The sequence below is a fragment of the Nerophis ophidion genome, linkage group LG26 (genome assembly GCF_033978795.1).
Source record: "Nerophis ophidion isolate RoL-2023_Sa linkage group LG26, RoL_Noph_v1.0, whole genome shotgun sequence".
Lineage (NCBI taxonomy): Eukaryota > Metazoa > Chordata > Actinopteri > Syngnathiformes > Syngnathidae > Nerophis > Nerophis ophidion.
Window position 1 is genome coordinate 28,293,771 of NC_084636.1, and position 16,106 is coordinate 28,309,876.

Sequence of the window (16,106 nt, forward strand, 5' to 3'; positions counted from 1 at the left end):
ACGTATACACACACATTTATATATATACATGTATATATACTGTAAATGTGCATATATGTTAAATATGCATGTGTATATATATATACATACATATATATACATATGTGTGTGTATATATACACATATATATGTATATGCACATATACACATATATATACCTATATATACATATATAGCTGTATAAGTATGTATCTGTATATTTATGTGTGTATATATACATGTATATATACATGTGTGTATATATATATATACATATATACGTATAAATACATATACACACATACACACACACACATATATATATATATATATATAATGTGTATATATATATGTATATATATAATGCATATATATATGTATATAATGTGTATATATATATATATATACACGTGTGTGTGTATATATATATATATATATATATATATATATATATATATACGAAGAAGCACCTCCTACTGACTTTTAATTGGTCAGCACACGGCTACTTTCAACATGATTTGCATAATCACAAGTCTGCGGCCAATTTTAAGTTGATTGCGATGCAGCAAAGAAATGTGCTTGGATTTGTGTTGGTGAACATGTCTGAATTCTTACTTGTGTACACCGTTTTGTGGATTTCAACGCACGTCTCTAGGAAAGGTCTTTGCGTGGTGAGTTTGTTTGTTCACTAGTGATGGTTAGATGAAGCCTCATGAGTCATTGACGCACTACAGCCAATGGGTTCGAGAATCTCTCGAAGCTTTAATTTAACTCATGCTTCGGCACAAGACTCCACCTGCTGGTCAAATGTATAATTACAAACCGCTGCACCGTAACCACATGATGCATTGACGTGTTGCATGGCTCTTGGAAACGGCAATGAATCACAACAAAATGTTTGAGCAAATTGTTTTGCTAATGTAGAAAAATATTTTGTATATATTATTTATGTATATATGTTTTTTGTTTGTATTCTGCCCACATGGTAGAATCATATGATAGGACAGGTTGTATAACAGTTTTCTGTCACCTTGAGGAAATGGCATATAGAGGAAGATGACAATACATAATGTAACTTAGAGCAGTGGTTCTCAACCTTTTTTCAGTGATGTACCCCCTTGTAAACCTTCTTTAAATTCAAGTACCCCCTAATCAGAGCAAAGCATTTTTGGTGGAAAAAAAGAGATAAAGAAGTAAAATACAGCACTATGTCATCAGTTTCTGATTTATTAAGTTGTATAACAGTGCAAAATATTGCTCATTTGTAGTGGTCTTTCTTGAACTATTTTAGAAAAGAAGATATACAAGTAACTAAAAACTTGTTGAAAAATAAACAAGTGATTCAATTATAAATAAAGATTTCTACACATAGAAGTAATCATCAACTTAAAGTGCCCTCTTTGGGGATTGTAATACAACTTAATTCTAAAAAAAATTTCACAAAAAAAGAAATCTTTAACATCAATATTTACGGAACATGTCCACAAAAAAATCTATCTGTCAACACTGAATATTGCATTGTTGAATTTCTTTACACAGTTTATGAACTTACATTCATATTTTGTTGAAGTATTATCCAATAAATATATTTATAAAGGATTTTTGAATGTTTGCTATTTTTAGATTTTTTTTTTTTTTTTTTTAATCTCACGTACCCCCTTCGCATACCTTCACGTACCCCCTATTGAGAACCACTGACTTAGACAATGATGTATAGAATAGAGGAGATTTAGTTCATTTTTATTTTGAGTTTATGGCAAATTTTTTTTTTTTTTTTTTTTTGACAAAACCTTTCCATCATCCAGCATTTGATTTCTGGTAGCTGGTTGAAAAGACTAAACACGGAATGTCATCCATCCATTTTCTACCGCTTATTCCCTTTTGAGGTCGCGGGGGGCGCTGGCGCCTATCTCAGCTACAATCGGGCGGAAGGCGGGGTACACCTTGGACAAGTCGCCACCTCATCGCAGGGCCAACACAGATAGACAGACAACATTCACACTCACATTCACACACTAGGGCCAATTTAGTGTTGCCAATCAACCTATCCCCAGGTGCATGTCTTTGGAAGTACCCGGAGGGAACCCACGCATTCATGGGGAGAACATGCAAACTCCACACAGAAAGATCCCGAGCCTGGTATTGAACCTAAGACAGCAGGACCTTCGTATTGTGAGGCAGACGCACTAACCCCTCTTCCACCGTGTGTTACTTTAATAACTGTAATATTTGCTGTGATAAACACATTGGCGAACTGTCGTGGCCGAGAATCGAATGCGAACCATTGTGCTACCAAAATTCGAATGACGTCAAAGACACAAAATAAATATTTAAAAGGGTTGGAATGAGGGGTTAAATCACCACAAATGATTCCCCGGCGCGGCACCGCTGCTGCCCACTGCTCCCCTCACCTACCAGGGGGTGAACAAGGGGATGGGTCAAATGCAGAGGACAAATTTCGGCACACTTAGTGTGTGTGTGTGACAATCAGTGATACTTTAAGACGTTTGTCGTTTGGATTGAGTTTATTGTCCTTCTTTTATTAGAGTTGTTTTTAAAAAAATAGATTTATTATTTATACAGATTCCGAACTGACCACAGGTCTCAAAAGCCCACATTTTCAATGAAGCTTAGTCGGTTTATGAGTTGTCGAAACTTCCGGCATATCTGAACCGCGTCCTGAAGCTGTCACGAGGCACAGCTCGATGCACGCCCCGCCACTGATAGTTCGGAAATAAAAAGTGTAGCTCTATGGCAGGCCTGGGCAATTGTTTTGACTAGGGGGCCAAATTTCGAAAAAAATAAGTGTCTGGGGGCCTGTATATCTGATTTTTAGGAACACTAGTACAAAACCTCACAATAATGTCTGATTGAATGTTTATGACAGACCGCCTTAAAAACGGAATGGAATTTAAAAAAATTTTTTACTGAATGAGACACCCAAAATGGACATGACATTAAAAGAATGTGGGGTTTACAATATTAACCATAAATGATAAAACACTAAATATTGACAACATATGAACGTCACACTCCCTCTCCATCCATCCATCTATTTTCTACCGCTTAGTCCCTTTTGGGGTCGCGGGGGGCGCTGGCGCCTATCTCAGCTACAATCGGGCGGGAGGCGGGGTACACCCTGGACAAGTCGCCACCTCATCGCAGGGCCAACACAGACAGACAGACAACATTCACACTCACATTCACACACTAGGGCCAATTTAGTGTTGCCAATCAACCTATCCCCAGGTGCATGTCTTTGGAAGTGGGAGGAAGCCGGAGTACCCGGAGGGAACCCACGCATTCACGGGGAGAACATGCAAACTCCACACAGAAAGATCCCGAGCCTGGATTTGAACCCAGGACTGCAGGAACTTCGTATTGTGAGGCAGACGCACTAACCCCTCTTCCACCGTGAAGCCCACACTCCCTCTCGATTTACATATTTGCAACAAACACAGCCAAATATAAACACTAAGGATAAAAAAAAAAACACACCTACAATCTGATACATCACTAAGGTTTATAACTTTGTTGTAAAAAACTCCTTCCGTGTCTGTCCCCGACACCTGCATTTCGGGCTGGCCGCTCTGGAAACACTCTGTGGAAACGCTCCCCGCCCACACTGCTTGGTGCCTCGTCTGAGCTGCTGTGACTTAGAATACCATAGTAACGAGTAAATCATACAAAAGCGCAGATTTCAACCATTGATTTACTTTGTATAGTTCGGGGATCCTTAGCGCCGCCCTAGTGGCTCTCTGGAGCTTTTTCAAAAATATATGAAAAATGGAAAAAAGATGAGGGGAAAAAACATATTTTGTTTTAAAATGGTTTCTGTAGGAGGACATACATGACACAGACCTCCCTAATTGTTATAAAGCACACTGTTTATATTAAACATGCTTCACTGATTCCAGTATTTGGCGAGCACCATTATGTCCCACTCTTTTTGGCGGTCATTGAACTCACCGTAGTTTGTTTACATGTATAACTTTCTCCGACTTTCTAATATTATGCCACTTCTTTTTCTTTTTCATTTTGTCCACCAAACTTATAACGTTGTGCATGAATGCACAAAGGTGAGTTTTGTTGATGTTATTGACTTGTGTTGAGTGTGCTAATCAGACATATTTGGCCACTGAAGGACTGCAAGCTAATCGATGCTAACATGCTATATAGGCTAGCTGTATGTACATATTGCATACTTTTTCCTCATTTGTAGCTATATTTGAGCTCATTTAGTTTCCTTTAAGTCCTCATAATTCAATTTATATCTCGTGACACAGTATCTCTTTGTAATATGGCTTTTAATTTTTGTGGCTTCAGACCGATTTCGTTTTTGTATTTTTGGTCCAATATAACTCTTTCAACATTTTGGGTTGCCGACCCCTGGTATAGTTCAAGACTTCCGGTTTCCATCTTAAAGATCTAAAAAATTTATTTTGGAATGACCGGCGGGTCAGATTGAAAAGCTCAAAAGCTCCGAGCTTAAAGGCCTACTGAAATGAGATGTTCTTATTCAAACGGGGATAGCAGGTCCATTCTCTGTGTCATACTTGATCATTTCGCGATATTGCCATATTTTTGCTGAAAGGATTTAGTAGAGAACATCGACGATAAAGTTCGCAACTTTCGGTGCTAATAAAAAAGCCTTGCCTTTACTGGAAGTAGCAGACGATGTGCGCGTGATGTCACGGGTTTTAGAGCTCCTCACATCCTCACGTTGTTTACCATCATAGCCTCCAGCAGCAAGAGCTATTCGGACCGAGAAAGCAACAATTTCCCCATTGATTTGAGCGAATATGAAAGATTGAGGAACTTTAGAGTGAAGGACTAGAAAAAAAATAAATATAAAAAAGTTAATAAAAAAAAAAGGCGATTGCATTTGGAGCGATTCAGATGTTTTTAGACACATTTACTTGGATAATTCTGGGACTTATCTGCCTATTGTGTTGCTAGTGTTTTAGTGAGTTAAATAGTACCTGATAGTTGGAGGGGTGTGGCGCCAGTCTTTGAGGCAAGTCACGAAGCTGCACCAGGACAGAAGCTCCGCTGTTCTCCGGTAAGAGGCGACTTATTACCACAATTTTCTCACCGAAAACTCCCGGTTGACATGTAGTCTGGATCCATGTTCGCTTGACCGCTCTGATCCACAGTAAAGCTTCACCTCCGGGAATTTTAAACAAGGAAACACCGTGTGTTTGTAAGGCTAAAAGTTTCCCACCTCCATCTTTCTACTTTGACTTCTCCATTATTAATTAAACAAACTGCAAAAGATTCAGCAACACAGATGTCCAGAATACTGTGTAATTGCGCGATGAAAAGAGATGACTTTTAGCCGTAAGTGGTGCTGGCTAATATGTCCCCTCCAACCAATGACGTCTCAAACACGCGTCATCATCCCAAGACGTTTTCAACAGAAAACTCCTTGGGAAATTTTAAATTGTAATTTAGTAAACTAAACCGAGCCGAATCGGCATGTGTTGCAATGTTAATATTTCATCATTGATATATAAACTATCAGACTGCGTGGTCGGTAGTAGTGGGTTTCAGTAGGCCTTTAATTCAATTTATATGTCATGACACACTGTTTGTAATATGGCTTTTAATTTTTGCGGCTACAGAGATATTTGTTTTTGTATTATTGGTCCAAAAATATTTCAACATTTTGGGCGCCGACCCCTGGTATAGTTCAAGACTAACGGTCATTTGAAAACATCACTGCGCATCATTATGGCGGCTACGGTTTCCATCTAAAGCTCTAAAAAAATTCCGGGAAAAATGGAAATCCCTCCTATAAAGGTTTTTTATGCCACTAATATTTTTCCAATGTGTTTTTTGATAAACAAAGTGGTGAACAAGTCAGTTTAATGTGAAATGAGAAAAGCTTCCTGGTGGACAAGTGAAGTCCTTCATTTATTTTTTGCGAGAATAGATGCAAGCTGTCACGGTGAAAGAGGGGTTAGTGCGTCTGCCTCACAATACGAAGGTCCTGCAGTCCTGGGTTCAAATCCAGGCTCGGGATCTTTCTGTGTGGAGTTTGCATGTTCTCCCCGTGAATGCGTGGGTTCCCTCCGGGTACTCCGGCTTCCTCCCACTTCCAAAGACATGCACCTGGGGATAGGTTGATTGGCAACACTAAAATTGGCCCTAGTGTGTGAATGTGAGTGTGAATGTTGTCTATCTGTGTTGGCCCTGCGATGAGGTAACGACTTGTCCAGGGTGTACCCCGCCTTCCGCCCGATTGTAGCTGAGATAGGCGCCAGCGACCCCAAAAAGGGAATAAGCGGTAGAAAATGGATGGATGGATAGATGCAAGCTGTCGCACTTTGTTGGAGATGTACAACACAAAAATATATGCATGTTAATATCTTGCAGATTGACTGAAGACATGCTGCCGAGCTTGCTGTTGCATGCTGGGGGTTGGGTAAGAGGACAAGTCATATTTTGGGAAAACCTCCAGCTGGCACTTGGTGGAGGTCGTGTGTGAGGCCCTGCACCTGCTGCATACATCATCACCCTTGAGGGTAAGATAAGATACACACAATGCTTTTTAACATTCATTCTAAGGAGATCTGACATATTATTCTTATTACATTTTTTAAATTGGATTAAGTAGTCCTCCAGCATGTGCTAAATATCTCATTAGTACATCGCTCCGCGTTTGGTTAAAGTGACGTCTGTCCCCATTATGCATAACTAAGTAGATACAGTAAACACAAGTGTGTGCCTTGCCTGGCTCTGATTCATCCGCCAGCAGCTCGTCTTGGCTGCAGAGATGTAATTGGGATAATCAGCAGGATGAGCCAAGGCAATGTGTAGCCTCTAATTGGTAAAGGATCAGGATGTACAGCTGCACACAGGCTGTAAGAACGATGACATAACACGTGTGCTATATGGCCAAAGCATTAGGACATGTTACTCGTCATACTTTAGTACTGCACTATGCTGTATTACTTGTGGATTATTTTGAGTCATTCTAACTATTTCTGTTGTGCATGGTGGCAGTTTTCAATCATAAACGGGGGAGGGGAGGAACGATTACGTGATTTATTTTGCTCGGGTAGAAGTCCTTGTTTGTAAGCGAGCATATCATGGCCCCTGACTTTGTGGATTATTTTGTTGACTTGGAATAGACCTTTTTATTGTCCTTGCATTTAAAATGTACAACAACATTTATGTCGGTACATCCCGATGCTCTAATGCAAGGTGGTGGTTTTCATCAATAACTTGTGGGAGGAGTCGATGCATTAAATGTTTTGCCGCTGTGCTCATGGGCATACCAGGAGATTTGACTTTTTAAGTTATTTCGAGTCCTTGCGTGTATTGTTCATATGCAATGTGGTGTTTATCATTAATAACTGGTGGGAAAAGCCTCACAACCTGTAAGAACAGTGACATAACACGTGTGCTATATGGCCAAAGCATTAGGACATGTTACACGTCATACTTTAGTACTGCACTATGCTGTATTACTTGTGGATTATTTTGAGTCATTCTAACTATTTCTGTTGTGCATGGTGGCAGTTTTCATTCATAAACGGAGGGGAGGAACGATTACGTGATTTACTTTGCTCAGGTAGAAGTCCTTGTTTGTAAGCGAGTATATCATGGCCCCTGACTTTGTGGATTATTTTGTTGACTCGGAATAGACCTTTATTGTCCTTGCATTTAAAATGTACAACAACATTTATTTGGTAGTACAACCCGATGCTCTGATGCAAGGTGGTGGTTTTCATCAATAACTTGTGGGGAGAGTCACTGCATTCATTTTCTTGCCCCTGTGCTCATGGGCATACCAGGAGATTTGACTTTGTAGGTTATTTCGAGTCCTTGCGTGTATTGCTCATATGCAATGTGGCGTTTATCATTAATAACTGGTGGGAAGAGCCACACAGCCTGCAAGAACAGTGACATAACACGTGCGCTATGTGGACAAAGCATTAGGACATGTTACACCTCATAGTTTAGTACTGCACCACGCTGTATTACTTGTGGATTATTTTGAGTCATTCTAACTATTTGTGTTGTGCATGGTGGCAGTTTTCATTCATAAACGGAGGGGAGGAACGATTACGTGATCTATTTTGCTCGGGTAGAAGTCCTTGTTTGTAAGCGAGCATATCATGGCCCCTGACTTTGTGGATTATTTTGTTGACTTGGAATAGACCTTTTATTGTCCTTGCATTTAAAATGTACAACAACACTTATGTCAGTACATCCCGATGCTCTAATGCAAGGTGGTGGTTTTCATCAATAACTTGTGGGAGGAGTCGATGCATTAAATTTTTTGCCGCTGTGCTCATGGGCATACCAGGTGATTTGACTTTGTAAGTTATTTCGAGTCCTTGCGTGTATTGTTCATATGCAATGTGGTGTTTATCATTAATAACTGGTGGGAAAAGCCTCACAGCCTGTAAGAACAGTGACATAACACGTGTGCTATGTGGACAAAGCATTAGGACATGTTACACCTCATACTTTAGTACTGCACTATGCTGTATTACTTGTGGATTATTTTGAGTCATTCTAACTATTTCTGTTGTGCATGGTGGCAGTTTTCATTCATAAACGGAGGGGAGGAACGATTACGTGATTTACTTTGCTCGGGTAGAAGTCCTTGTTTGTAAGCGAGCATATCATGGCCCCTGACTTTGTGGATTATTCTGTTGACTTGGAATAGACCTTTATTGTCCTTCCATTTAAAATGTACAACAACATTTATGTCAGTACATCTCGATGCTCTGATGCAAGGGTGGTGGTTTTCATCAATAACTTGTGGGAGGAGCCACTGCATTCATTTTCTTGCTGTGTGCTCATGGGCATACCATGGGATTTGACTTTGTAGGTTATTTCGAGTCCTTGTGTGTATTGTTTATATGCAATGTTGTGTTTATCATTAATAACTGGTGGGAAGAGCCACACAGGCTGTAAGAACGATGACATAACACGTGCGCTATGTGGACAAAGCATTAAGACATGTTACACCTCATACTTTAGTACTGCACAACACTGTATTACTTGTGGATTATTTTGAGTCATTCTATCTATTTCTGTATGCATCAATCAATCAATGTTTACTTATATAGCCCTAAAGCACTAGTGTCTCAAAGGGCTGCACAAACCACAACACAAACCACTACGACATCCTCGGTAGGCCCACATAAGGGCAAGGAAAACTCACACCCAGTGGGACGTCGGTGACAATGATGACTATGAGAACCTTGGAGAGGACGAAAGCAACGATGTCGAGCGGGTCTAACATGATACTGTGAAAGTTCAATCCATGCATGGTGGCAGTTTTCATAAACGGGGGGGAGGAATGTGATTAATTTTGCTCGGGTAGAAGTCCTTGTTTGTAAGCGAGCATATCAGTGCCCCTGACTTGGTGGATTATTTTGTTGACTTGGAAAAGACCTTTATTGTTCTTGTATTTAAAATGTACAACATTTAGTTGGTAGTACAACCCGATGCTCTGATGCAAGGTGGTGGTTTTCATCAATAACTTGTGGGAGGAGTCACTGCATTAAATTTCTTGCGGCTGTGCTCATGGGCATACCAGGAGATTTGACTCTGTAGGTTATTTCGAGTCCTTGCGTGTATTGTTTATATGCAATGTTGTTTATAATAACTGGTGGGAAGAGCCACACAGCCTGTAGGAACAGGGACACAACATGTGCGCTATGTGGACAAAGCATTAGGACATGTTACACCTCATACTTTAGTACTGCTTTATTACTCGTGCATTATTTTGAGTCATTCTATCTATTTGTGTTGTGCATGGTGGCAGTTTTCATTCTTGCCCCTGTGCTCATGGGCATACCAGGGGATTTGACTTTGTAGGTTATTTCGAGTCCCTGCGTGTATTGCTCTTATGCAATGTGGCTTTTATCATTGATAACTGTGGGAAGTGCCACTGCGTTATTTTTTTGTGCATGTATTCGTTTCTGAGTGAGTACATCGGGGGATTTGACTTTGTGGATTATTTTTGAGTATTTCTGTTTATTGGTATTTTTCAATATGGCCTTGGTTATTAATAACTGTTGAGAGGAGCCACTCCATTATTATATTTTGCCCGTGTGCATGTGCTCGTTTGTGAGCAAGCATACCAGGGGATTTGACTGTGTGGATTATATTGTGTCCCTCTCTTGCTCTCTCTTGCAATGAGACAAGTTATTGAGTTTTCCTGAAGAACTGTTGGTAGAAGCCACTGCATTAAAGAGGAACATTATCACAATTTCAGAAGGGTTAAAACCAATAAAAATCAGTTCCCAGTGGCTTATTTTATTTTTCAAAGTTTTTTTCATAATTTTACCCATTATGGAATATCCCGAAAAAAGGCTTTAAAGTGTCTGATGTTCTCTATCTGTATAGCCACCCGTCCATTTTCCTGTGATATCACTGCGTGACGCCAATACAAACAAACATGGCGGATAGAACAGAAAGATATAGCGACATTAGCTCGGATTCAGACTCTGATTTCAGCGGCTTAAGCGATTCAACAGATTAAGCATGTATTGAAACGAATGGTTGGAGGGTTGAAGCAGATAGCGAAAACGAAATTGAAGAAAAAACTGAAGCTATTGAGCCATATCACGACAGACAAAGGCAACGAGGACGAATTCGGCGATCGCCTTCTAACGATTGCATCTTTTGACCACTGGAGCAACTTGAATCCGTCGATTGGTATGTGCTTGTTTGGCATTAAATGTGGGTTGAGGGGAAGGCTGGATGCAAATATAGCTACAAATGTACATACAGCTAGCCTAAATAGCATGTTGGCATCGATTAGCTGGCAGTCATGGGGTGACCAAATATGTCTGATTAGCACATAAGTCAATAACATCAACAAAACTCACCTTTGTGATTTTGTTGACTTTATCGTTGGAAATGCATCTGCTTTGAGTGTCGCAGGATATCCACACATCTCTGTCGTAGAATAGCTGTCGTCGGAAAAATGTGCAGTACAAATGAGGGACTTTTGTATCTTTTGACCACTGGTGTACTTGAATCTGTCGATTGGTATGTATTTGTTTGGCATTAAATGTGGGTGGAGGGATGCAAATATAGCTACAAATGAGGCATAACGATGCAATATGCACATACAGCTAGCCTAAATAGCATGTTAGCATCGATTAGCATGCCTTGACCATTGATATGTCTGATTAGCACACTCCACGTAAGTCAACTTGAAACCTTCTCTGTTCGTGTTGTTACACCCTCCGACAACACACCGACGAGGCAAAGTACTGAAAACAGTCGAAAAAACGGAAAATAACAGAGCTGATTTGTCTTGGTATGTGTAATGTGTTTGAGAAAATGGCGGATTGCTTCCCGTTGTAACGTCACGGGTGAAAGGTCAAATACTCCGACAGCGAACAATTGAAAGGCGTTTCAATCGCCAAATTCACCCTTTTAGAGTTCGGAAATCGGTTAAAAAAACATGGTCTTTTTTTCTGCAACATCTAGGTATATATTGACGCTTACATAGGTCTGGTGATAATGTTCCCCTTTAATTATCTTCACTGTGTGCATGTGCTCATTTCTGTAAACTGTACAACTTTGTGGATGATTGTAAGTCTTCCTGTTAATTGCATGTACACAATGTGGCATCTTTCCTTAATACCAAGGGAGAGTAGTAATAATTACTCTGATTATTACTATGACTAGGATCTACTTTGCTTGCATGAGTAAGAAAACTGTGGGCTGAAGCTCTGAGTTTTTGTTTATTTCCATGAGGCGAGGTGGTGGCTTTCATTTGTAGTTGATGGGAGATTCATTATTTTACTTGTCTGCTTGTGTTTGTTTGGGATTGGTATTTGTAGATGGTTTTCTAATTTTCAGTTTATTTCTTTGATGAAAGGTGGCGGTTTTCATAAATAACTGGTGGGAGATGCTACTATGTTAATTAGCTTGTCCGCGTGCATGAGCTCGTTTGTGATGAAGCATATTTTGAGTCTTTCAGTTTATTTCTGTTGCTTAAAGTGGAGTATTTTTTATAAACTGGCGGGAGTTGATGTTAAAAGACTTTGTTCCTGTGCTTGTGGGCGTTTGGTAATATGCTTTTCATCAACTTTGACTTTGTCCGTTATTTTGAGTCTTTCAGTTTATTTCTGTTGCTTAAAGTGGAGTATTTTTTTATAAACTGGCGGGAGGTGAGGTTAAAAGACTTTGTTCCTGTGCTTGTGGGCGTTTGGTAATATGCTTTTCATCAACTTTGACTTTGTCCGTTATTTTGAGTCATTCTGTTTATTTCTTTGATAGTGGCAGTTTTCCTCAATAACTGGTGGGATGAGCCATTGCATTAATTATCTTGCCTGTGTGCTTGTGCTCTTTTATGAGCAAACATACTATGAGTTTTAACTGTGTGGATTATTTACGGTCTTTTATTTAGTTATTTTGCTCCTGTGCATGTGGTCGTCCGGGTAACTAGCTTTACAAAAACGTTGTCTTTGTGCAATATTTGGAGTTTATCTGTTTATTGTTGTTGTCCAAGGTTTTAGTCATCATTGATAACTGGGAAGTGTACTACACTTGAGTACTCGCAACATTCAAACAAACTAGGCAAACAAGCTGCCGTTGGCTCTTAAGAGGCCCACTTACCATCACATAATCCCATCTCACTCTTACACCTGTTTTTCAAGACACAACAGCTATCAAGTGTCATCATGTCCTTAAGCCACCTTCGTATCTTGTCCTCCTTCCAGCTGCGGAACATTGCACTTACCTCAGCCGTCGACACAGTTAATAGCTACATGTTGTGATGACAAGAGTGCTGCATGTACCGGATATTTTTATATGCATACTTGCCAGCCTTCTCGGAATATCCGGGAGACTCCCGACATTCAGCGCCTCTCCTGAAAACCTACCGGGACAAATTTTCTCCCAAAATTCAGGCGGAGCCGGAAGCCACGCCCCCTCCAGCTCCATGCGGACCTGAGCGAGGACAGCCTGTTTTCACGTCCGCTTTCCCACAATATAAACAGCGTGTCTGCCCAATGACGTTATAACTGTGGAATAATCGATGTTGCCATATTTTTGCTGAAAGGATTTAATAGAGAAAATCGACGATAAAGTTCGCAACTTTTGATCGCTCGTAAAAAAAGCCCTGCCTTGACGTCACAGATTGTCGGACTCCTCACATCCACCCATTGATTACAATCATGGACGCCAGCAGCGCGAGTGATTCTGACCGAGAAAGCGACAATTTCCCCAATAATTGGAGCGAGGATGAAAGATTCGTGTTTGAGGATATTGATAGCGACGAACTAGGAAGGAAAAAAAAAAAAAAGCGACAGCTCCGGGCAACGGCAGTATGAGCGTTTCAAATGTAATTAGACACATGTACTAGGATAATTCTGGAAGATCCCTTATCCGCCTATTGTTTTAATATTGTTTTAGTGAGATTTTAAAGATTGTAAACTAAAGATTGTAAAGACATACCTCGAGGTCGGATGGCTGCGTTGAAAACACTGTGTCTCAGAGAGAAGCCGAAGAGCCAAGCTCACAGCTGCTGCAGAATGACGAATAATCCACGGATGTCTTCGGTAAGATATATATATATATATATATCACAATTTCCCCATACAAAAACATGCTGGTTGAAGTAGAGAAAATATGTTCGCTTGACCGCTCTGCTTTCACAACAAACAAAGAAACGCCGGCTGGGTCTCGGTGCTAAAGACAGCTGGAATACACCGCTTTCCACCAACAGCATTGTTCTTCATAGTCTCCATTATTAAATGAACACATTGCAAAAGATTCAGCAACACAGATGTCCAAAATACTGTGTAATTATACGGTTAAAGCAGACGACTTTTAGCTGTGTGTGTGCGCAGCGCTAATATTTCCTCACAGTCCGTGATGTCACACATTTACGTCATCATTACGCGACGTTTTCAACAAGAAACTCCCGGGAAATTTAAAATTGCAATTTAGTGAACTAAAGAGGCCGTATTGGCTTGTGTTCTATCAGACTGCGTGGTGGGCAGTAGTGGGTTTCAGTAGGCCTTAAAAACAAGTAAAACACTAACATAAAATCTGCTCATTGAGAATAATTCTCTTATCAGACAGAAAATAAGCAAATATCACCCTTATTTGAGATATTTAATCTTACTTAGATTTCAGTTTTTGCACTGTGCTGGGGTAGTTCCTCTCCACGTCCCATAATCATGCATATTAGGCTTTTAGGATACGTTCCATAGGTGGTTAATGAGAGTATGAATGCTTGTTTGTCGTTATGTGATCGTGAAAGTTAGCTTGAGTAGGCTCCAGCTTAGTGCGACAAGGCCGCCCCACTTGTAGATGTCAGAGTTTTTCAGGGCAGTGGAGCAGCACAGTGTTACGAGTCCTTTTGTCCCAGCCTCCATCTTTTTACTCTCTTATATATGTCCTCATTTTTGTTTGTTCCCTCAGCACACGAATGTGTTTGTCTGCATTGTGCAAGGCTGTCATTACTTTGTCCAGCGCCATTGTCCAGCCTAACACTTAGGTGCGGCAACTCGGTGTTACCACGGCGACGCGGGTCAAAGGTTAATACATTTCAACGTGCTCTGCCGGGAGGTAACAATCGCTGTAAATTGAAGCAACGTGAGGAGACTCATAGTTGAGTCCACAATGTTCGTGATGTGTTATTTCCTCATCCTATTAAGGACAGTCTTCCTGGAAACAAATCAGAAGAAGTAACACAAACATGATGGCTCCTTTATGTCCCTGCTGGAAGAAGCTTTTGTCTTTTTTCCAGGGTGCAATATTTTAAAACGTTGTTTCCATTAAAACAATGTTTAACCTGTTTCGAAATAGTCTGGTTACAAGCTTTTTGTCAACGTTGACTTTTTGATTTTCAGTTTTTTTCAATGATGCAAGGTGGTGGTTTTCATCAACAAATAGTGGGAGGAGCCACCACACGAATTATCTTGTCAATCAATCAATCAAAGTTTGTTTATATCGCCCTAAATCACGAGTGTCTCATAGAACTGCGCAAGCCACATTGACATCCTACATCAGGGCAAAGAAAAACTCAACCCAATAGGCTGCAATGAGAAACCGTGGATCGGACTGCAGATATGAGGACCCCCCCCCCCCCCCCCCCCCCCCACACACACACACACACACACACCCCGTTCCCCTGGGCGACCGGTGCAATGGACGTCGAGTGGATCTAGTTAATAGCTGTAGTTGTCTAGTTGTCCGTGTGCATGTTGTCGTCTGTGAGCAAGCTCACCATGGACTTTGGATTTGAGTTTTTCTGTGTATTTCAATGATGCAAGGTGGCGGTTTTCATCAATAACTAGCGGGAGGAGCCACTACATTAAAGGCCTACTGAAATTAGATTTTCTTATTTAAACGGGGATAGCGGGTCCATTCTATGTGTCATACTTGATCATTACGCAATATTGCCATATTTTTGCTGAAAGGATTTAGTAGAGAACATTGATCATAAAGTTTGCTACTTTTGGTGCTCATAATAAAGCCTTGCCTGTACCGGAAGTAGCAGACGATGTGCGCGTGAAGTCATGGGTTGTGGAGCTCCTCACATCCTCACATTGTTTACAATCATGGCCACCAGCAGCTAGAGCTATTCGGACCAAGAAAGCGATGATAAAAGATTCATGGATGAGGAAAGTTAGAGTGAAGGACTAGGAAAAAAAAGACAGAGCGATTCAGATGTTATTAGACAAATTTACAAGGATAATTCTGGAAAATCCCTTATCTGCTTATTGGGTTACTAGTGTTTTAGTGAGATTATAAGGTCGTACCTGTAGAGCCTGAAAGTCGGAGGTGTGTGGTCATGGGTGTGGTGACCGCCAGTGTCTCCGAAGGAAGCCACGTTTCTCGATGAGGCGAAGGCATCTGGTCAGGCCGGGCTGACTTTTATTTTTTTTCCCCTCCAACAACGGTGGAAGCATCCGACGGTTGGGGGCTGCCAGTGGGAGGAGGCAAGACAGTCGCAGCTGCCTCTTTGACAGGTGCAGGAGGAACGACGCAAGCTCTCCGCTCATGTCCACGTTAAGAGCCGACTTATTACCACCATTTTCTCACCGAAACCTGCCGGTTGACAGGTGGTAGGGAACCATGTTTGCTTGACCGCTCTGTTCCATAGAAAAGCTTCATCGTCATCTTTCGGG

The 16,106-nt window shown here is 40.8% G+C and overlaps 1 long non-coding RNA gene across 1 annotated transcript in view; it reads left to right on the plus strand.

Moving 5' to 3' along the window:
• The first annotated feature begins 518 nt into the window (after positions 1–518).
• Positions 519–16,106, plus strand: part of LOC133543442 (uncharacterized) — a 74,557-nt gene continuing 58,969 nt past the window's right edge. The window contains exons 1-2 of the long non-coding RNA XR_009804378.1: positions 519–650; positions 6,358–6,506. This is a non-coding gene — a long non-coding RNA (uncharacterized LOC133543442). The remainder of the gene's footprint in view (positions 651–6,357; positions 6,507–16,106) is intronic.